This window comes from Hippopotamus amphibius, chromosome 2 (genome assembly GCF_030028045.1).
Source record: "Hippopotamus amphibius kiboko isolate mHipAmp2 chromosome 2, mHipAmp2.hap2, whole genome shotgun sequence".
NCBI lineage: Eukaryota > Metazoa > Chordata > Mammalia > Artiodactyla > Hippopotamidae > Hippopotamus > Hippopotamus amphibius.
In genome coordinates this window covers 206,546,195-206,568,213 of record NC_080187.1, presented here as the reverse complement: position 1 = coordinate 206,568,213, position 22,019 = coordinate 206,546,195, and the positions used below count along the sequence as shown (strand labels likewise).

At 48.2% G+C, this 22,019-nt stretch overlaps 1 protein-coding gene across 1 annotated transcript in view; it reads left to right on the top strand.

Moving 5' to 3' along the window:
* The window catches only part of CILP (cartilage intermediate layer protein), a 36,872-nt gene continuing 14,853 nt past the window's right edge, over positions 1–22,019 (top strand). Inside the window, 3 exon segments of the mRNA XM_057722865.1 lie at positions 1–208; positions 749–922; positions 15,919–16,345. The gene's annotated coding sequence lies outside the window, so the exon portion shown is untranslated.

Genomic DNA, 22,019 nt, shown 5'->3' with positions numbered 1-22,019 from the left:
TGCTGTGAGGATGCCCAGGCTACACAGAGAGGGTGCATGTTTCAACTAAAAGCTCCACTGAGAACTTAGCCAACAGGCAGTATCAACTTGGTAGACATGTACTGAGGAAGGCTTTGCGATGATTCCAGCCTCAGCTGCCATCTGACTGCAACCAAGAGAGAGACTCTGAGTGAGAATTACCTAGCTGAACCTAGTTACTCCTAGAATGGTGAGAGATGATAAAATAACTGATTGTTGTTATTATTATATGTCACTAAGTTTTGGGATGATTTGCTACATAGCAGTAGATTGGAACAGGGTCCAGGAAATACTCATTGAATGAGTAAATGTGGAAAGGTCTGATTGAAGGAATATTGCCTGTGCTTTAGCTCTATGTAAGTTTTGGTTGACAGCTCTCAGTTTTTCCTTCCTTAAGAGGCTCTGGAGATCCTGGAAACCTCAATCCAGAAGTCTATACGCCTTGTACTTACCCAAGGGGAAGAGTCACAGAAACTCAGGGCAGAGAACATGGCAGGGCCATCAAAAATTAGCTCTGGCAGGAACCTCAGAGAGCATTCATGTCATTGGGGGTTTCTTAATCTTGGGCCCATGTGTGGTTTCAGGGGAGCAAAACCACACATTTCCTCTGCGTGTGTGTATTTTCCTGGGGAGAGGGTCTGTAGGTTCCAATTTTTATCAAATTTTAAAAAAACTGATGTCCTCAAAGTGTTAAGAACTACTGATTTAGCACAACAATCTCAATTTCTAGGTTAAGAAACTGCAAACACTTCATTTTCTGGTAAAAAGTTGGACATGTTACCGTAAATAAGCTTCATTCTGCAAACAATTCTGGATAAAAGGAAAAAAAACTTTTAAAAATGCACTGATGAGCTGACAAGAAAGTGAGGAATACTCAGGCCAAAAAACTCAAGAATCCAAAGAGGTAAGTTGAGCTCTTTTGTTTGTTTGTTTATATTGTTGCGATATCTCCCTCCCTTCCTCCTTCTCTCCCTCCTTCCCTCCCTCTCCCCCTTCTTTCTCTCTCTCACGCACTCTTTCTCTCTCTATATGTGTATATAATGAGATCTACGCTCTTAACAAATTTTTAAGTGTACAGTACAGTATTGTTAACTATAAGCACGATATTGTACAGCAGATCCCTAGAACTTTTTCATCTTGCACAGCTGAAACTTTATCATTTTTATTTTGTAACTCAGTAAACTTGAACTTGGTTGTATGGGGTGGGGTAATATGAGAGAAACCAGTAACTGGCTTTCCAGCAAAACAAAGTACCCTGTTTTTAGTGTATGCTGAATTCCATGGCGTAAATACTCCCACCATAGCCAATTTCAAGCTCTCAATGGTACCAGGAATTGATTTGCGATATTCCTAAGTATTGGTTCTTCTGAGCTGGTAGGAGCCAGTTCTATCACACTACTGAGAGGAACTCAAGACCTCTCTAAGATGGGAAGTCTGATAAGACTTTCCTCACATAAGATTGGGACTTAAGTGAATGAACCAGATAGAAGTACCACCACCTCCCAAAAGAATGAAAAGAAAGATGCCCATCTTAATTTCCCTTTTCTCAGGAGAAAATAAAATAGCCCCTGCATATTCACAGCTACAAGGCATACCTATGTCATTTGAATCCCAAATTCACACTACTTAAGTGGTCTGAAAATTTTCAGTCCAGCATTTAATTTAAAGTGGGCCCAATCTAGTAACACCTTAAGCATCTGGTATATCAAATGCAAACCCTCTTGGAAAAACCCACCTTCATCGCAGGTCTCAAGAATTCCCACAGAGAATACTCCAAAGAAACAGTAGCTCCTAGTTGAAAATCACAGAACACTCAAGGGAACAACAGACGTGGCAACAAGTCTACTTTGACTTCAGATATTGGAATTATCAAATAGTATAAGATAACTATGTTTAAAATGCTGAAAGAGGGACTTCCCTGATGGTGCAGTGGTTAAGAATCCGCCTACCAATGCAGGGGACACAGGTTCGATCCCTGGTCCAAGAAGATCCCACATGCTATGGAATAACTAAGCCTATGCACCACAACTACTAAGCCTGAGTGCCACAACTACTGAAGCCTGCACATCTAGAGCCTGTGCTCCACAACAAGAGAAGCCACCTCAGTGAGAAGCCTGTGCACTGCAAGGAAGAGTAGTCCCCAGTCACCACAATTAGAGAAAGCCTGCATGCAACAACAAAGACCCAACGCAGCCAAAAACAAAACAGAACAACAACAAAGCAAAACAACAACAGCAAAATGCTGAAAGAGTAGAAGAAAAGCTTGAAAATTTGAGAAAGGAACAAGATACTCTGAAGAAGGGCTAAGTATATCTGAACAAAAAATAGAATGTCCCTCTAGAAATTTAAGATATTGTAACTAAATTTACAAATTCAATGGTTGTGTTTAATAGAAGATTAGATACAATTGAATATATCAGACACAATAAAATTAGACGTGTAAGATAGACCTGAAGAAATTCTCTAAAATGCAGCACAGAGAAATAAGAAGACAGAAAACATGAAAGAATAGTTAAAAGACATGGAGGATAGCGTGAGATGGTCTAAAATACATATAATCAGAGGATTCAGAAGGAGAGGAGAGAGACTATGGGACGGAAGTAATATTTGAATAGTTAGTGGCTGAGACTCATCCAGAAATCCATCAATTTGTACATTCAAGAATCTTGGTAAATCCTCAAAAGAATAAATAAAAAGAAATCCACAAGTAGACATATCATAGTGAAAATGCAGATTACCAAAGACAGATAAAGTCTTAAGGACAGAGTATTTTCAAAGTAGTGACAATTAGACTAAAAGAGCTGATTTCTTAATAGCTGGAAAATAGTAGAATTATATTTTCAATGTGCTGAGAGAAAATGACAGTCAACCAAGAATTCTAAAACTAGTGAAAAGATATTTTAAGAATAAGAAAAAATAATGACATGATGAGATGAACAAAAACTATATTTGCCACCAGCAGGCAGAAAGAAAGTGATTCCAGGTGGAAGGAGTTAAAGACAAGAAGGATTGCAGAGCAAAGAAAGTGGTACCTATATGAGTAAAAACTAATATCGTATAAACAATATTAACAATGTCTTATAAGCTTAAAAAAAGATAAAATTCAAATAAATATAGGCAGTAATATATAAGTTAAAAGAGGGGTGATTATAGTTCTGAGATCCTTGTTCTATTCTATTCTATTCTATTCTATTATTTATTTATTTTTTGGCTGCATTGGATCTTTGTTGTCGTGTGTGGGCTTTCTCTAGTTGTGGCAAGCAGGGCTACTCTTTGTTGTGATGCACAGGCTTCTTATTGCAGTGGCTTCTCATTGCGGTGGCTTCTCTTGTTGTGGAGCATAGGCTGTAGGTGCATGGGCTTCAGTAGTTGCAGCACACAGGCTCAGTAGTTGTGGCTTGTGGGCTCTGTAGCTCAGGCTCAGTAGTTGTGGTGCAGAGGCTTAGTTGTTCCACGGCATGTGGGATCTTCCTGGACCAGGAATCGAACCCATGTCCCCTGCATTGGCAGGTGGATTCTTTTTTTTTAAATTAATTAATTAATTAATTAATTTATTTTGACTATGTTGAGTTTTTGTTGCTGCACACGGGCTTTCTTTAGTTGCAGAGAGCTGGGGCTACTCTTCACTGCGGTGCACAGGCTTCTCATTGCAGTGGCTTCTCTTGTGGAGCACAGGCTCTAGGCACGCAGGCTTCAGTAGTTGTGGCACATGGGCTCAATATTTGTGGTTCGGGCTCTAGAGCACAGGCTCAGTAGTTGTGGCGCACGGGCTTAGTTGCTCTGTGGCATGTGGGATCTTCCCAGCCCAGGGATCAAACCCCTGTCCCCTGCACTGGCAGGCAGATTCTTAACCACTGTGCCACTAGGGAAGTCCCTACGGTTCTTGTTTTATTTAAGAGAAAATAAAAGATAGTGGTTAACTTCAAACTTAGACAAAATATGCATATTAAAGTTTCTAGTACGACCCCTATGAATAGCAAAAAAGAAAAAAAAAGTGTGATTTGCAAACTAGTAAAGGAGAAAAATGGAATAAGAAAAAATAATCAAGAAAACAAGAAAGAATAGAAAAAGAAATTGAGAAAAGGCAGGGAAAATACAAATTAATAAGGTAGAAGTACATATACATATATATACACATGTAAATATATATATAAATGCATGTGTGTGTATGTAGCAATATTTTAATAAATATATATGGACTAAATGCTTCAATTAGAAGAAAAAGATTGCCAAACTAGACAAAGCAAATGAATCCAGCTATAAGCTATTCATAGAGGCATATCTAAAACATAATACAGAAAGACTGAAAGTAAAAGGATGAAAAAATCTGCCAAATACTAAGCAATAGAAGGTTGATATAGCTATATTAATTTTAGTCAAAATAGACTTTAACAGAAAAAGAATAGCATCATGAGAGACACTATAAGCATTATGAGAGTATTATAAGGGTCACTTCATTATGATTAAAAAGTGCAATTTATCGGTAAGATGGAATAATCTTACATTTCTATGCACCAAATAATATAACTTCAAAATAGATAAAGCGAAAAAGAAAAATGAAGGAAAGCAAAATAAAACAGATTCACAGTCCAGTGGGAGATGTTAACACACCTCTCAGTAACTGATAGATCAAGCAAACAATCATTAAGGATTAGGAAACGGGGGTTTACAGAGGGTAAGTGACAGATGTTCCTTCATCCTTCCACAAACACTGAGTGCCTGGATGTCCCAGATACCACACTTACGCGCTTTGCCAGAGAGAAAAAATGCTTTTAGTACTTTTATGGGTGGGAATTTTAGTCCCATTTTGTAAATTGGGAGGCTGAGAGGCTTGGGAAGGTTAAACAATGCTCTTCCTTAGAAATCTTTAATGTCAAATCCTACTGCCTAACATAGCCTTTTGACCTTCCTACTTGTGGACAACCTTAATCCCCTTAAGTCTCCTCCTTGACTTTAACTTTCTGGATACCTCTGGTCCAGTCTTTTTAGCCCCTCTCCTCATGCTTCCTTCTTTCCCAGCCTGAACCTCTGGAGGTTCATTTGAATCCCTCACTCCCCAGTATCCCCGATTCCCTTGCACCCCTATCCTCTTGGGATCAGCCCACCCTTGTATCATGCCTGGAGTCCACTTTCTCCGCTCTTGAGACTAGCTAGCCTGCTGAGCCCTGCTGGAGAAAGATGCCCACTTCTACAAATTCTCCTAGTTCCTGGATCCCATTCTCCCCACTAATTCTGGGATCTTCCTCCATCAGCTTTACTCACCCCCACATCTATAAGACCTCATTCTCTTGCCTCTTTCTCCTTAGCCCAACAACTTGCTCAAGTCTCTTCTCTTCTAAAAAGGATCCGCTCCTCCCCTTTCTGCCCGCCATGTAACCGCTTCACTCCTCTCCACATCCAAGTTTCTCCAAAGAGTAATTAATGTCTCCACTTTCTCACCTCCCATCTTTCCTCCGTCATTCTTTGTAGGCTGGCTTCAGCCCTCTCACCCCTCTGAAAAGTCTCTTTCTAAAACTACCAAGAATCTACTAATTACCAAGTCCAAGAGATGTTTTTCATTCTTGTTAGAATCTGGGCTCCCCAGGCCTCAATAGCCTTAGGATATAAATGGAAACGATAAACACCAAATCTCACCCATTCTTTGCATCTACCTGCCGAGGTGGGTGAGGTGCCGCTCCAGCCTCTGCAAAGTCCACCTACATATTTCTGAGGGTCCCCAGGCCATTGCTCCTATGGACTCACAAACAGCCTGATCCAGTAGGGCATGTCTGTGGCCCTACATTTTCCTGCTTTGGTTGAGGCAAAGAGCCCTATGGAGGGGAAAATGCTTCTCTTTGCTTTATGAGTTCCCAAAGCAGATTGGTTTGCTCCTTGAAATCCTACATTTTTTTCATTACACTATTTCCCTTGTTAGGACTTAGACATGAGTCCAGTAGGCCAAAATAGGGGTTGAATCTGAATGCAGACTCAGAAGTGAGTTCAGATTCTTCATCCTGCCACTCCCCTGCCTCCCCCAAGCACTAAGGTGTTTCCTCTGAGTCAAGTTCATACACTTGAGCTCTTCCCTCAGTGAAGCAGGCTCTGCTGCTTGGCTACCCAGAGGCCATTCCCCCTTCCTTTTGTCTAACAGCCCCTGACCTTATTTAGGTTCCTACTTTCCTCTGAGAACTACTTTAGGGAAAGTGGTTCCAGGCCTAGCCCCAAGGGCAGAGTCACCATTAGGCTATTGTCATTGAAGTCGTCCCAGGCCCCCCAGCTAGTGATTTTTTTTTCTTTTTTTTAAAAAATTTTATTTATTTATTGGTTGCAGTGGGTCTTCATTGCTGTGCGCAGGCTTTCTCTGTTTGCAGCAAGCAGGGGCTACTCTTCATTGCAGTGCACGGGCGTCTCATCGTGGTGGCTTCTCTTGTTGTGGAGCATGGGCTCTAGGTGCACGCCCCTCAGTAGTTGTGGCGCACTGACTTAGTTGCTTGGCGGCATGTGGGCTCTTCCCAGACCAGAGATCGAACCCGTGTCCCCTGCATTGGCAGGTGGATTCTTAACCACTGCGCCACCAGCAAAGTCCCTAATGATTAGTTTTAAGCGTGAACTTCTAAATGTTGTCCCATTTCCATGAGGCTGAAAAATCAAGGCTCACGGTCACTAAGTTCAAACAGTGTCTTCAGGGTAAAAGCTGATTTCATTGCTTAGAATCCACTGCCCTCTCAAGTCTAGCTTCTGTTTCTTTCTGGCCTGAGTATTCCTTACTTCCTTGCCAGCCAGGATGGGTTTTCACACAAAATTGTACTCTTTCCTGGTTTCTTCGCCTTCCTCTATTATCCTACTTCCCCTTCTCCCTAACTGGTTTCTCCTGGGAACATTTCTTTACTAAATCATCTTTATTGAATCTTCATCTCAGAATTTGCTTCTGGGAGAACCTGACCTACAGCATGGGTTCCTTTGAGAATCTGGTGAAAGTTATGGACCTTGTCCCCAGAAGAATACACATACACACATTCAAAATGTTATGCCGTTTTTGCTCCCCCAAAGCCATCCATGGACCCAAGATTATGGACAAAATGATCTTTGGGGCCCCTCCATAGCTAACTTTGCTGTGTCTCTGAGTGGGTTTGAGAGGCTTAGCTTTGAGTTTTTGAATTGAGGCTTTCAGAAGTATGGGATCCCGCATCCCTTTAGTGGGTTTCTTTTCTGTCAAATTCTTAGTTGAGAGTTTCTGTTGCTCTCAACTAAGAATCTTTTCTTCTTTTCTTTTCTTTTTTTTTTTGGACTACACCACGTAGCTTGTGGGGTTTTTACTTTCCCCAGAAGGGACTGAACCTGGGCCCTCGGCAGTGAGAGTGCAGAGTCCTAACCACTGGACCACCAGGGAATTCTCTCAGTTAAGAATCTTGATAGAGACACTGCCATGTGCTGCATCTTCCAGCACTTCCTGACTCCTCATTGTCCCCACCACACCAGGTGGGTTTTGCTAATCCTATCTTCTTTGCCCAGAGTGGGCTTTCTCTTCCTTTTTGTCCAACTGCCATTCATTCTTATACTCAATTTTGACAAAACCTCCTCCAGGAAGCCTTTCCTGAGAGTCACACTTGGAAGGATGCCCCAGAGGGACCCCAAGACAGGTGGCCCACACTACCCGTGCAGTGATCTCATTGTTTTATGGGGATCTGTTTACGGTTCCATTTCCCTGTCTATGGGGTAAGTTCCTCAAAGATAAGGACTCTGCTTCATTCTTTTCTGTACCCCCAGCACCTATCTCAGGGCCTGGTACATAGTAGAAGCTAAAAATATTTGTAGGATGAATGAATGAACACAGGTAATTTGTGGTGGAGACAGGGTTTAAACCAGTTTTGCTGGCTTTGAAGCCTCTGCATTTTCCACCTTAGATACCAGGGGGTGGGGGCAGGCTTGTTTGGGACTGAAGCTTTTTCCAGCTCAGTAGTCCCCTGTTCCCTATGGCCTTGCTATAGATGCTTCTCTAGAGGCCAAACCCAGCCCAAGCATCCTAGAATCTCCCTGTGACCACACTTAATGTGCCTTCAGTTGGAAAACACACCCGGGCAGCACAGCATTCCCTGAGATGGTGGTGATCTCCGCAAGGCAGTGTAAGCAGTTGTGTGAAGCAAGATCTTAATTCCCTGCTCAGGAATTGAACCTGGGTGGCCTGGATGAAAACCAAGAGTTCTAGCCACCAGACCAGCAAGGGTTAGAGGCTAGAAGCTCTTTTTCCCTGGCTATTGCAACCAATGAAAAATGCATTTCTCACGGAGGCTAAAACTGTAAAAGCAGGCACAAAGTTTATTATTAGAGACATAGCATAACAACACAGAGAGCACGGAGAGAAACAGTTTGTTTAGTTAAGACAGAAGCAAGGCAGAGATGCACACCCACAGAGAAAGGGTGTGGGCGTCCCTCCTAATGAGGAGGGGCACAGTAAAGAGGCGGTTAAGACATTTATATACGACAGTTCTTCTGGGTCTTTGTTTACCTTTGGCCAATTATCTGGCTTCTTTTTCCACACCTGACCTGTCCTAGGACCCTCTGCATCATGCATGCGCAAGATTTTTCCAAGATGGATTTCAGCCCAGAGGCCTCTGGGAAAACTTTAGCATGATATATTATGGGATGGTGCCCCCTCCTTTTTGACCTCCAAGGAGCCTTTCTGTGCATGTGTAATGTCTCCCTTGTCCCAAGAATGGGGAGTGTATGATCTCTTGATCTCTTGACAGGGTTTAGCCCCTCTCTGTCCCTGCCATAAAAGTGTCCAGTGTCTGGCTATTTACTCCATTCCTGTTGTTCTTTCTTTTATCGACGTGCAGATATCGAAATACAGACAGGAGTCCCGTCATAAATATGTAGTCCTGGAGCCCGTTTGTCTCTTGCCTCGGGAAATGTAAACAGGAGGCTGGTAATGAATGTCCGGCCTGGAGCTCATCTTCTTCTCTGCCTCATGAGATGTAAACGGGAGGCCAGTTGTAAATGCCTAGCCTGGAGCCCGTCTCTCTCCTACCTCAGTGGTCATGGTCTCTGCTCTTTCTGGACTCCCCTCTGGTGGGGCCCAGTCTGGCAACTAAGCTTTCCTCTCCTCCTTCCTGACTTCTGTGCTGCCCCCCGCCCCCCACTCCTCGTACCTCCCTCCCTCTGGCTGGGAGCCTGGGACCCCGGCTGTGAGCAAACCCCACAACAGGGTCTCCAGCCTCTCCTTCCCGTGGCCCAAGTCTCCCACGGGGGCTCTAGCCCCCTAACCCCCAGCCTGTTCGCTGCCCCATGGAAACGGGGGTCCCAGGAGGCTGAGGGCTCTGGTCTCCTTCGGGGAAACTGGACTTTGGACGCTGTAGCGCCCCCTGGAGGGAACCTGCTCTCCTGCCTGCGTCCAAGGCCGGGCCCTGGGAGCCGAGGCGTCCGTGAGGAGCAGGCTGTCCTCCACCCCCCACCCCACCCCCAGGCGCCGGGCGCTCCAGCTGTTTTCTTCCTCTGGGCTCTGGAACCTTCTGCAGATCCTCTCTCCTCAGGATGCGGAGAGCAGAGGGCGCCCTCCCCCAGGCCCCCAACGTCCTCCCCCCTCTCCCCCCGGGCCTCCGGCTCTCGCCTCCCTTCATTCTCCGGTGGCCAAGGCCTTCTCCGCAGAGACGGGGGACGGGGCAGGGCGCCCTCCTGCCCCAGCCCCACGCTCGGGGCTCAGGGCCTGTGTCTGGGGAGGGGAGGCCGGGTCCCCGGGGAGGACCTGGCCGCCCGGCAGAGGGGTCGCCAGGGCAGGTTCGCCGGCTGCCGGCCTGTGTCTGGGACGGGCTGGGGGCTCAGTGGCGTCTGTCTGCGGGCAGGGCTGGTTTGGAAAGTCACGGGCGCGCCTGCAGGACCCCTCACCTGGCTTTTCGAAGTGCTTTCCCTTCTCCCTGACCGTGGAATTCAGGGGTCCCTGGAGCCATATTTTCGGGAAAATGGGGGCGCGGTGCCCTTGCTCATCAAAGCAGCAGCCGGCGCCTGGCAAGAATCCCCGCAGGAAGGGCTTTCCCGTCAGAGCAGCGGTTCTCAGCGGCGAGTGAGAGTCACCTGAGAGCTTTTAAAAACCGCTGCTGTCCCGGCCGCACGCACACCGGTTACATCCGCACTGCCCAGGGTGGCGCCGCAGGGTGTGTTTTAAACCTCCCGGATGATCCGAATGTGCGGCATTTGAGCCTCACAAGGACCCTGAAAGACAGGCACGGTTGTCATCCCCACTGTGCAGGTGGGGACAGGGGCTCAGAGAAATGAAGCCACTTGACCGGGGTCAGAGGGCAAGTGGGAGGGTGGGACTGGAGTCCCAGACGGGAGAGCGGGTGCCCCCTGCTGGCCGTGGATCTGGGCTTCCAGTGGGGCTTGGCGTGGGACCACGAGGCCTCAGTCTGGCCTCCCCCAAAATAGGGAGACGTTTCTGCCACCTCTGTCTCCAAAGAGCTGGGCTGGGCCTCCTCCAAGCCCCAGAACCTGGTGGGTCACCTCCACCCACCCGGCCGGGTCCTCTCACTGGAAAGGCACACCCTTTGGTAAGGGGGAGGATGCATTTTTGAGGTGAAGTATTATATAACAGCCAGGAACGGAAAATATTAAAAGCCCATGGGTGCCAGCAAGTTTTGCACCAGGGCCAAAAAGTTCAGAAAAAAGGAGGAAGGCTCCCTGCAGTGGAGGCTGTGGGGTGAGGCAGGATCAGTCAGGCCATCCACACCCTGTATCCCAGGCTGCCTCCATCTTCAGGGTTAGAGCAAGCCTCACCTGGGCCACAGGAAGGTCCTGGGGTGATAACCCGAAGGGGAGAGCTCCATAGGTGTGTTAGGTTTGGTCTACCCTGCACGGCAGAGAGTGTGGTGGGCACAGGGAGTGGGGCCATTGAGGGGAATACCTTGCTGGGAGCACGTGAGGCCAGGCCAGCCCAGTCCACACAGGCTCTGAAGGTTCCAGGTGCAGCAATGCTGAGGAGGTGAGACATGGTCCCCATCCTGTAGGGGTTTCGCCATAGAGATGGGGCAGGCAAGGAAACAGACAGTGTCAACAGAATGTGAAATGCTCTGCTGGAGGATTGCACAGGGCACAGGGCTTGTAGAAGGCAGGAGAGGGGTAGTTAGCTCAGCCCTGGGCTACGAGGAAGAGTTCCTAGAGGAGGTGGTACCTGGCTGAGTCTTGCTACAAATAGATATTCAAAGAATGTTCACAAAGCTGGAGTGTGGGTACATGCCCTTAAAAGCCAATCTCTGTGTTTGGAAAAGACACAGAGACATACTCAAATGGACCCATTCTCCCCATGGGGGCCCTGCCATCTCTCCCTTTCCCTCTGCCCATCACATATACACACTTGTACAGACACACTTGTCACAAAATTACATATAAACATATACACATGTACAAGGTAGTGGAGAATGTACTAGCATTCTTAGTGAGAGAGCTGTTCCTTTAAGAGAAAGGTTTTAATAAGAACTGGAGGTAGAAGATGAGGCCCCCGTAGCTGGAGATCTGCAGGGACAGGGTGCTGCTCTGCTGAAAACAGGAAGAAGGGTCCGGAGGGTGGTGTAAGGAGCATGGGTGGAAGAGGAAAAAGAAGAGGAAGAGGAGGGAGCTCTAGGGCCCATCTAATCCTTTCATTTTACTGTGGAGGAAACTGAGGTCCCAAGAGGGGAGGTGAAATGCCCAAGGTCACATTGTGCTTGGCGGTCAGAGCTGAGTGTGTGTGCACAGGCGTCAGGACGTGCCCAGTCGGGCTTGCAGGCTCCGGCACAGCCACTGGTAGTGCACACTCGCAGAGCAGGCACACAATCCAGGCTGCCGTCATTACACCTGAAGCTGCTCAGATCCCTCACTACGCTGGAGCAGCTGAGTCAGCCTGTCTGCCTGCCTCCCTCTCACATCCCAGCCCTCATGGATCATGAGGCCCACAGTGGGAAGTAGAATATTCCGGAACCTGGGGTCAGGCTGCCTGGGGGTCTGCTCTGAGCATCTCCCTGAAGTGGGGCAGGACGTTCACCCCTAGAACTGACATAGAGCTGCTCAGGTGTCAGGGCTGGGCCTGTATCCCCAAGGGAGGATGTCTCAATGTCTCAGGGCAAAGCCAGAAGCCTCACCAGACCCAGAATTTGGACTGCAGTCCCCTAGCTTCACATCTCAGTGAGATGCCAGGGAGCCTACGGGAGGCAGAGAGGAACCTAGATGTGGAACAGGAGACCTGGGCCCCACCATGGCTCTGCCCCTCCCTCCATGAATGGCCTTGGGTAAGTCCCTTCCCCTCTCGTGGATCTGTGAATTTATGACCTTGAGCCAGGTGCTGGGGACACAGAGATAAGGCACGGGCCTTGCCCTTCAGGAGATCACAGTCAAGTGAAGGAAGACGGCATTTCCAGGTGGAGCCAAGAGCTCTTCAACTCAAGGTGGGAAATGGTGAGGCTCTCTCTTGGGGAAGCCTCTTGGGGCTGGAGCAGCTCACAGGGTGGAGACAGGTGTGGGCTGGAGTGCTCAGGGTGTGTGTCTGCCTGTTTCAGGTATGAGGATAAACTCCCATATTGTGCTTGTAACGCTGTGGTGCCACCACACCCCAGAGCCCCATCTAGCTGTAACTGTGGACCCACTGCTCCCTACTTAGGGAAGCTCTTACCATGGTGTTTGGCTGGGAGTGGCCACTGATTGGCTCAGGCTGAGCATCTGACCTAAACCCAAACCATCTACTCACTGGCAGGTGACTGGTGAAGTAGGCTTCTTGGGAAAGACTCCACCCAATAGGGTGGAGATGGCAACTTGCTGAGCCAATCAGAATGGCTCCTGGTGGAATCTGAACTAAGAAAATGCAGGAGATGGACCCGTGAGGAGCAAGAGGTAGGCGGAACTGCCACATAGAAAGAAGCAGATACCCCACAGGAGAAACACCAGACAGCCTGTTGAGAGAGGGGCCTGCTGCAGCCCAGCTCTGGACTTCAGCAATCTTTACAACAACCCTCCATTTTTATTCAGAATGGCCTGAGTGAGTCATCATTCTTGATCTCCAGCTAAGGAGCCCCCTCATCTCCCTGGTGTGCCAGAGAGCAGCCAACTCTCTCCTCCATCCTGTATGAGAGGCCACGGTGAGAAAATGGAAAGATCAGAGGATGGGAAATTAGGAGAGCTGGCCTGGGTTCGAGGCTGACTCAAGTTCCTAAGCTTCCTCAAGAGACAGGCCTTGGCAGAAGTCTGGTACACCTTGCACAGTGTGCTTTCTCCTTCACTGGTTATGATCGGGCTCAAATGAAAACAACAGATGAAAGCAGCCAGAAAGGTAAAGGCAGCTGCTGCCTATGCAGGGCATTCATTCCCATTCTGTTTGATGGAAGCTGATTAGTTGGGTGTAGAGGATTCAAAACCTCTCTGTTCAAGGGGCCTCCAGGGAGATCTGAGAGTCATCAGAGAGGAGAAGCAGTTCTGGACCCAGCAATGTGCTTGACAGTCTTAGCAGTCTCCTGGGGCAGTTGTCAGCAGACCCGTGTCTGAGTTCTCGGGAAAGCAGAAGGGCTGTAAATAAAAGCTAAAAGAGCTGTTCCGCTGAAAAAGCTGTGTCTTATTTGGGCATAGGCTGTCCTGTTTCGGGATCAGGCAAGAGAGGCATTCATACCTGCTATGCTGCTGACCTTTGTGCATAGAAAAGGCTTTAGGGTGCTGGCATCAAGGCCTTGAAGAGCCACAGTGTCTTTTTTTTTTTTTTAAAGAAGGGGTTAGGGTAGGGATTGGTCAATAGAAAAAAGTTTTTTCAACAAATAGTGTAAACACAATTGGACATCCACACACAAAAAAATGAACTTTGACTCACACTTTGCACCGTGTGCAAAAGCTAGTTAAAAATGAATCACAGGGACTTCCTAGGTGGTGCAGTGGTTAAGAATCCACCTGCCAATGCAGGACACATGGGTTCGATCCCTACCCCAGGAAGATACCACACACCGTGGAGCAACTAAGCCCGTGTGCCACAATTATTGAGACTGTGTTCTAGAGCCCATGCTCTAGAGCCCGTGAGCCACAACTATTGAGCCCATGTGCCACAACTACTGAAGCCCACGCACCTAGAGCCTGTGCTCTGCAACAAGAGAAGCCACCGCAACGAAGAGCCTGTGCACCACAATGAAGAGTAGCCCGCGCTCACCACAACTAGGGAAAGCCTGTGCGCAGCAACAAAGACCCAACACAGCCAATGAATAAATTAAAAAAAAGAAAAGAATCACAGACCTAAAGGTAAAACCTAAAGTTAAAAAAAATGCTAGAGAAAACATAGGAGAAAATCTTTGTGACCGTGGTTTTGGCAAACATTTTTAGATCCAATACCAAAAGCAGAAATCCACAAAATAAAAAAATTGACAATTTGGACTTCAAAATTAAGAACTTCTCTTCGAAAGACACTGTTAAGAAAATGAAAAGACAAGCTACAGACTGAGGAAAAATATTTTCAAAACACATATCTGATAAAAGACTTGTATCTAGAATATATAAAGTACACTCAAAATTCAATAATGAGAAAACAACCTAATTACAAAATGGGCAAAATATTTGAACAGATACTTCATCAAAGAAGACATAGAAATGGCAAATAAGAGTACGAAAAGCTGCTCAACATCATTGGTTACCAGGGAAATGCAAATTAAAACAAGACACACTACACAACCATGGGAAAGATTTAGAAACAGTCAAACATGAAACTTTAACAGTATCCACTACTGATGAGACTGCCGAGCAGCTGGAACTCTCATGCTGCTGGCTGGAAAGTAAATGGGACAATCACTCCGGGAAACAGCTTGACAATTTCTTATAAAGTTAAGCATACACTTCGCAGGGCTTCCCTGGTGGTGGCGCAGTGGCTAAGAATCCACCTGCCAATTCAGGGGCCATGGGTTCGATCCCTGGGCGGGGAAGATCCCACATGCCACGGAGCAGCTAAGCCTGTGTGCACCTAGGGCCCGTGCTCAGCAACAAGAGAAGCCACTGCAGTGAGGAGCCCGCGCACCACAACAAAGAGCAGCTCCCGCTCGCCACAACTAGAGAAAGCCCGTGTGCAACAATGAAGACCCAATGCAGCCTACATAAATAAATAATAAAATAGATCTTAAAAAACAAAACAAAAACGTACACTTCACTTATAACCCGGAAATCCCACTCCTAGATATTTACCCAGAAGAAATGAAAAACATATTTACACAGAAATCTATACACTAATATCCATAGCTAAAACATAATTGCTAAAAACTGGAGACAACCCACATGTCCTTCACCTGGTGAACAAAGAAACCATGGCCCATCCATACGGTAGAACACTACTCAGCAGTAAAAAGGGATGAACTATTGACACATGCAACAACATGGATGATTATACTAAGTGAAAGAAGGCAGACTTAAAAGGCTTATCCCAAAGGATTCCATCTCAGGACATTCTCAAAAAGGCAAAATGACAGGGAAAGAGGACAGACCACTGGTGGCCAGCAGTTGAGGATGGGGCAGGGGCCCAACCACAAAGGGAGCTTCTGAGGTGATGGAAGTGTTTTGTATCTTGATGGTGATGGTGGTTGCAAGATTATTTGCATTTGTGAAAAATCATAGAACTTTCCACTCAAAAGGGTGACTTTTACAGAATGAAAGTTATGCTTCAGTTTTTAAAAATGGGAAATGGGATTCAAATTTCTTCTTCCCTTCCTTGTCACTGGCCCACATTCAGTCCTCAAAGCTCTTGTTCTCCTGGGGGGAAAGATGCGCCAATTCAGCCACCCTGAACACTGCTTTGCTTCTGGGAACAAAAAGCCAACCCACTAAGAATGGTCTGTACAGGCCCGTGTCTGTCTGTCTCTCTCCCTCTGTCCCACTATGTCTGGCTAAACCTGCTCACCAAGACCTTTCTAACCTCCGTTTCCCCTTCCCTGTCTGCTCACCCAGGCCATCTGGAGTCCCGAATCCCTATGACCCAGGCGTTGTGTGGATGAAAGATTCTGCTTGGAAAGAGGGAGGCTCCTTCTACTCAACTTTCCACAACTCTAGCCCACTAAACAGCCACAGGTCCCAGGGATGTACAGCCAGAGAGGACAACTACCCGGCATCCGCCTCGCCTCACCCCAGACCGAGGCCGCCCCCGTCACTACCGCAGGTTCTTCTGGGCTGCCAGCATCATGGCCTGAGCTGAAGCTGTACCACACCCAGAGCTACCTGGGGCCTCTGAGGGGAAGACGGCTCAGGTTACGGGAAGCAAGCAGCAGAGTCCAGTAGATGCTTCGGGATGAGCCTGATGAACTGCCAGGGTGAACACATCGCACTGAGTGTGACTAGTCCAGGAGGGGAGTGTGAACACCCTTGCAATGACTCCCTGGTAAGGAGGTACCCAGTAATCCTATATAAAATCATGAACGTGGGTGTCTGTGAGAAACGTGGGGGGCACTGTGGGGACACTAAGACTTCCACATTAGAATATGAACTCACTGGTTTGTGCAGTGAACATGACAATGTCACAGGGTGGGAGCAAACTATAGAACTGTGGTGACTGTGAGCACACGTGACAGCTTGGGGAACATCATGGCGACACAGCAGGACTCCCGCATCAGTGGTGGAAGCACTGGGGCTTCTGTGGGTGTGGGCCCCTTGTGGTAAGTAAGCATGGGGAGCACTGGAGACGCCAGGTCTGAACTCAAGGCTGTGACCATGGTGAGTACACCACAAGGATGGTGAGGCGACCTGTTTTTTTTAAACTTGAAGGGCATTCTGTGATGGCCACAGTGAGCATACGACACGAGGTGGAGGGCTCTGCTGGCCATGTTTTGGGGCATTTGCTGGGGAACCTGCTCCCACCTACAACCTGCATCGATTAAGCGCACCCTTACAAGCCCAGGTGCTGACCAGCCGGCGGCAGGGCATGCAGCAACCCCTGTGGCTTGCATAGTTCTAAGGGTTTCTTTCTTTTTCTTCCGTTTTCTTAGCTGGAGTTGTTATTATAGTTCAGTTTTGCTCAACTCTTCTGGAGTGTGCCAATGTGGTTATAGGATGAGAGGAAAGTCACACATGGGTAGGTTTGCAGCAGAACAAAGGGAGGGTAAATGTTGAGGTTGACAGCTATTAAAGTGGTCTCTTGATATCAAGGTTCAACTACTGGTATCAAGTAGTAGTTAGACATTTTGGGTTGACTCCTACCAGGAAAGTGGTGCTTGTGTTTGTGGTTGTATTTCAGGTGGGTACGTGTCATTTTTTACTTCCTAGCATCCATTCTTCCTACTTCTGGTGACAGCACCACAATTTTCCTTTGGGAAAAATCAGTGCATGTGATTCCAGCAGGATGATCTACCCCTCCCCCTGGAAGTGGGCTAATCAGAGCTTTCCACCCTCATGGTTACAGGGACTGGGTCAGGAATCGGCCAATGAGAGCCTTTCCCAGGGCTTCTGCTGGAACGATGGGGGAAGAGACATGCTTTTTCCACTGGAGATTTGAGATGTGCTAGAAGGGAGTCTAGATCCTCCAGAAGATACTCCATGGGAATGGCATCTGTTCCAGTTGCTGTGTGACAAACTACCCCAAATCTTAGTGGCTTAAGTGACAATCATTTTACCATATCCCCTGAATTCTGTAGGTCAGGATTTCATGTGGGGATTGACTGGGCAACTCTCTTTTCTATGACTTTGATTGAGGGCTCTCATTGGCACACATCTGGTAGATGAGCTGGTCTGGCCTAGAGGGTCCAAGACAGCTACCGTCACATTATTGGTGCCTTGGTGGTGAGGGCTGGAAGCTGGGCTCAGCAGGGACTACCCACCAGAACACATACCAGGCCTCTCTGGTTTGGTGGTCTCAGGGTAGTTGGCTGGCTTTCCCCAGAGCAAACATTCCAAGTGGAAGCTGTGGAGCCCTACTGCAAAGATGCAGAACAGAAGACGCACCTGGACTGAGTCCAGTAGCAGCTGTCAGCAAGGGCTCTCTGGACCTTGGCCGAAGAGCCTCTCCCCCACCCCAAGACCTTGGCTGAATAGAGCACCTCCCCCCAACTCCTTACTAGGTAAAGTATCCAACTTTAGCAACCTGACCTATCACTTAATGACACCCTTTGCCTTATGGGGTACTGACCAATCGATTAATGCCATTTTCCTAGCAGGAATTTTCTTTGCCTTGAGGGTATAAAATTGGCTACAAGCCCACGAAAGGGTCGGCTCTCCTTGGTCTGCCAGGAAGTCATCCCACTGTCTTTACAGTGTCCCTTCTCTCTAATAAACTCTATCTTCCTTACATTCTGTCTTGTGTCTGGAAATTCTTTTCCAACCTGCGCTTGAGCCTCAACAGAAGCTGTATGACCTTTTCTGGCCAAGCCTTAGAAGTTCACCTCATTCTTGGTTACGAGCAAGTCATAGGCCAGCTCGGATTCAAGGGGAGGGGAGTTAGATTCTACCTCTTGATAGCAGAGTAGGGCAGTCACCTTGTACAAGAACATGTGCAATGAGAGCTATCGTTGCAGCCAGCTTGGGAAAATACAGACTCTGCTACAGTCTCCTTAGCCATCTCAGAGGAAGCAGTTGAGAAAGGGAAAAAGAGAGCAGCCCTGATGATGTTGTTTGAGTCCCTGGATCCAATTTCCCTCAGGACTTCAGTTATGACAACCACTAGATTTTTCTCCTGCATAATCCAATCTGAGTTGTGCTTTTGTCTCTTGCAACTGAGAGATCTTTTACTCTTAGCACGTATATCAGTTATCTATTACAGTACCACAAATCACCCCCAAACTCAGAGGCTTACAACAATGATTATTATTTCTCACGATTCTGCTAGTCTTACCTGGCTCACGTATGCATCTGCTGAGGTGGAAAGCTCAAGATGACCTCATTCATGTCTGATTGTTGGATGGGGGCCTCAGTTCTCCTTCATGTGGTCTCTCATCCTTTAGTAGCATAGATTGACTTCTTTATACGGTGGTCTCAGGACAGTGTTCCTAGGGAGTAAAGACAGCAAGGTCTCTTGAGTGTCACTTCTGTCATTCCTTTGTTCGAAGCAAGTGACAAAGTCAGCCCAAATCAAAGGGGTGAGTGAAGAGACTCCACCTCATAATAAGAGAGTTGCAAAGACTTTGTGGCCATATGTAATCCACCACAGGATGAGATAGGTAGTTGGATCACATTCGATGGGGACATTTTTGAAATTAGTGTATGTATGGGAAGCAGGGTGTGTGTGCCAGGCAGGCAGAGCCAGGGTGTTCTAGCATGTTCTCACTGAGGAGCATACGGCTGGAGTGTCGTCTCCTTGATGGCTCATCTGAGCTGAGGGCACCCCATGACGAGGTCTACACTAGGTCACTGGTTCCCAGGGGCAACTCTGAGTTGAAGACCTACTTTGAGGGACTTCACCTTTCTGAGCCTCAGTGTTCCCTCTGTAAAATGGGTGTGGTCATCTCTGCCTTGCAGATCAGCTGGTGTGAGGCTGAAGATGAGATGATGGGCATGAAGCTGCCTTGTAAATTAGAGGGTGCTGAACACTATCATCTGAGACCTGAGAAGGAATAGTCAGGGTGGGCCTGGGTGGTCAGAGAGGGCAGGAGGGAGGAGGCTGAGATGGGGGACATTGACATGGGTGGAGAGGAAGGGCTGTATTTCAAGATGGGAAGCTGGGGAATGAAACTATGAAGGCATTGGGTTGGAACAGTGACAGACTCTCTAGGACAGGGAGGAGAACAACAGGGTCAGAGAGCAAGCTCTCCCACTCCCGTAGACTCTAGGCTCCCATACATACAGGGTCAGCAGTCCCTGAGGGTCACTCAGAGCTGCAGTCAAGTCCTCCAGTCCCCAGGGATCATTAGCAGCTAGTCCCTACCCAGGCCTGCAAAGCCCCCTCAGGCCACAGAGGGGCGATGATGGGAGCATGGGAGGAGTGGTCAGAGAGCGTATTAGAGACAGAGCACTTTCCTCTGGAGCCACCAGCATCATGTCAGACCCCTCCCAGTGTTCCCAAGCTCCTTTCCCCTCAGCAGGGTGGGGACCCCTGGCCATAGGCTTGGGTCACAGATGGCCTGGCTAAACTGAGCTCCAAGCCCCTCAATCCCCTGGATAGGGGTGGGAGTGATTGATGGGTTTCCAGTGTGTTCCAAGCAAGGGGCTTGGAGCTGCGGCAGACTAGCCTGGCCTGCAGAAGCCCCAGGGGGCCACTCATGGCTGGCGCTGACCCACCTAGGCCAGGCCCTGGACAGTCCAGATCTGTGGCCGCCTCCCAAGCCCTGACTATCCTAAATTCCTGGCCAAGGAGAGCAGCCGCCTCTCCCTCAAAGGAGTCCTGGGAGCAGGGGGAGGGGGTGGGCTCAGATTCCACCAATCTAGCCCTGTGCAGCTCACAGCTCAGTCCCACTTGGGGACTGGAAAGGATTCTTTGATGGGGGAGGTGGGAGGAGATGAGCTAGAGAGACACAAATGGCAGGGCTGTAATCAGAACCCAGGGATTCTAGCTCACAGTCTCTCAGCCTGTGCCAACAATGACAATACCCTCTGGCTACTGGGCAGGATAAATGGGGCCTCAGTGTGAGTTCTGGGCCAAGCAAGGACACCTAGGCAGGAATCATGGCCTAAAGGGCTCCACTGCCAAGCCCTCACCCTATAGGCTTCCCTGCCTCCCACTACAGAAGGAGAAGAGAAAGGTGCAGTTGGGAGGCTGGGGAGACCTCTTTCACATACTCTGGGGTTCCATAGAGTAGAGGCCTCGGAAAGCAGCTGATTACCCTGATCTGGACCTCTGGTCCTCTGGTTTACCTCCCTCACAGCTTCCTCTTCTGTCTACCTTGCGCTCCTTATCTAGTCTTGGTGGTCAGGCAGCTTCTCTGGCTCCCCTCCTGGTTTCTGGTGAGGTTCTTTGGAGCTGTCATCTCTTCTTTTCTCTCCTCTCTTGCAGTGCTTGTTGTCAGCCTCTTATCAAACCTCGTAAGAGCTGGTGGGGGCTTCAGCGCTCACTCAGTCCAAACTCCAGTTGCACAGGTGGGGACACTGAAGTCCAGGGTCACTTGGGTGATTACTTGTCCAAGATCACACATCAGAATTAGCAACAGAGCCAGGATTAGGCTTTTGACTCCCAAGTTCCTGTTTTTCTTCTGTACTTTGATCCGGCTATTGTGGCTCAGCCTTTGTCTGTCCGTGAACCCGCAGAGGTCTCAGGGGCTTCACTCAGTTCAGACTTTGCCTTCACTTAGTTCAGCCTAAAGCTGCTTTATGGCTTGACTGACAAAAACTGGAGCAGACTGGGTCTAGCTACAGGATCTATGGGCCCGAAGCTGGGGGCCAGGAGGGGGAGACCAGGCTCCAAGAGAAAAAGCAAACCAGCTCTGTGCCCCGGATCTGCTTAGGGGTTGTTGCCGCTCAACATCCTTCCTCCAGTATCCTCCTGTCCCCCAGCACCTCCTGTCCAGGATGGTGCTCAGAAAAACAGAGCTCCAAACCCTTGCTGATACACACACACAGATTCACACAGAGAGAAAGACACAGACACATGCACATACAGCATATACACAGTCACATACATACAGAGAAAGGCACAGACACACACACATACAGCATATACACAGTCACATACATACAGAGAAAGGCATAGACACACACACATACAGCATATACACAGTCACATACATACAGAGAAAGGCACAGACACAAGCACACACGCATAGCTCTCTGGATAAGAGTGTGCACTGCTGCACTGTGGGATCATTTCCATACAAGGCTCTTTCCTCTGAATGCATGGACACGTCTCTTCCCTATGGCCTCCCCGTGCCCAGCCTAGAGTCTGTCCCTAATGGGCGCTCAGTGAGGGTGTATGGAAAGAGTGAGCTGACAGTGGTTTGGAGGGCCACACAGGCCAGGCCTTCATCTCCGGGCCCTGCATGAAGGCAGAAAGCCCAGCCCAGGTCAGATGAGCCTGGACGTGAGACAGGCCTCGGCAGCTCCTGCTGTCTCCCTGGTTCACCCCCTCCCCATCTTCTGCCTGCACCTAGGACTTTCTCCTTGCGTGGTCCATTAACCAGCTGCATCAAAATCACCTG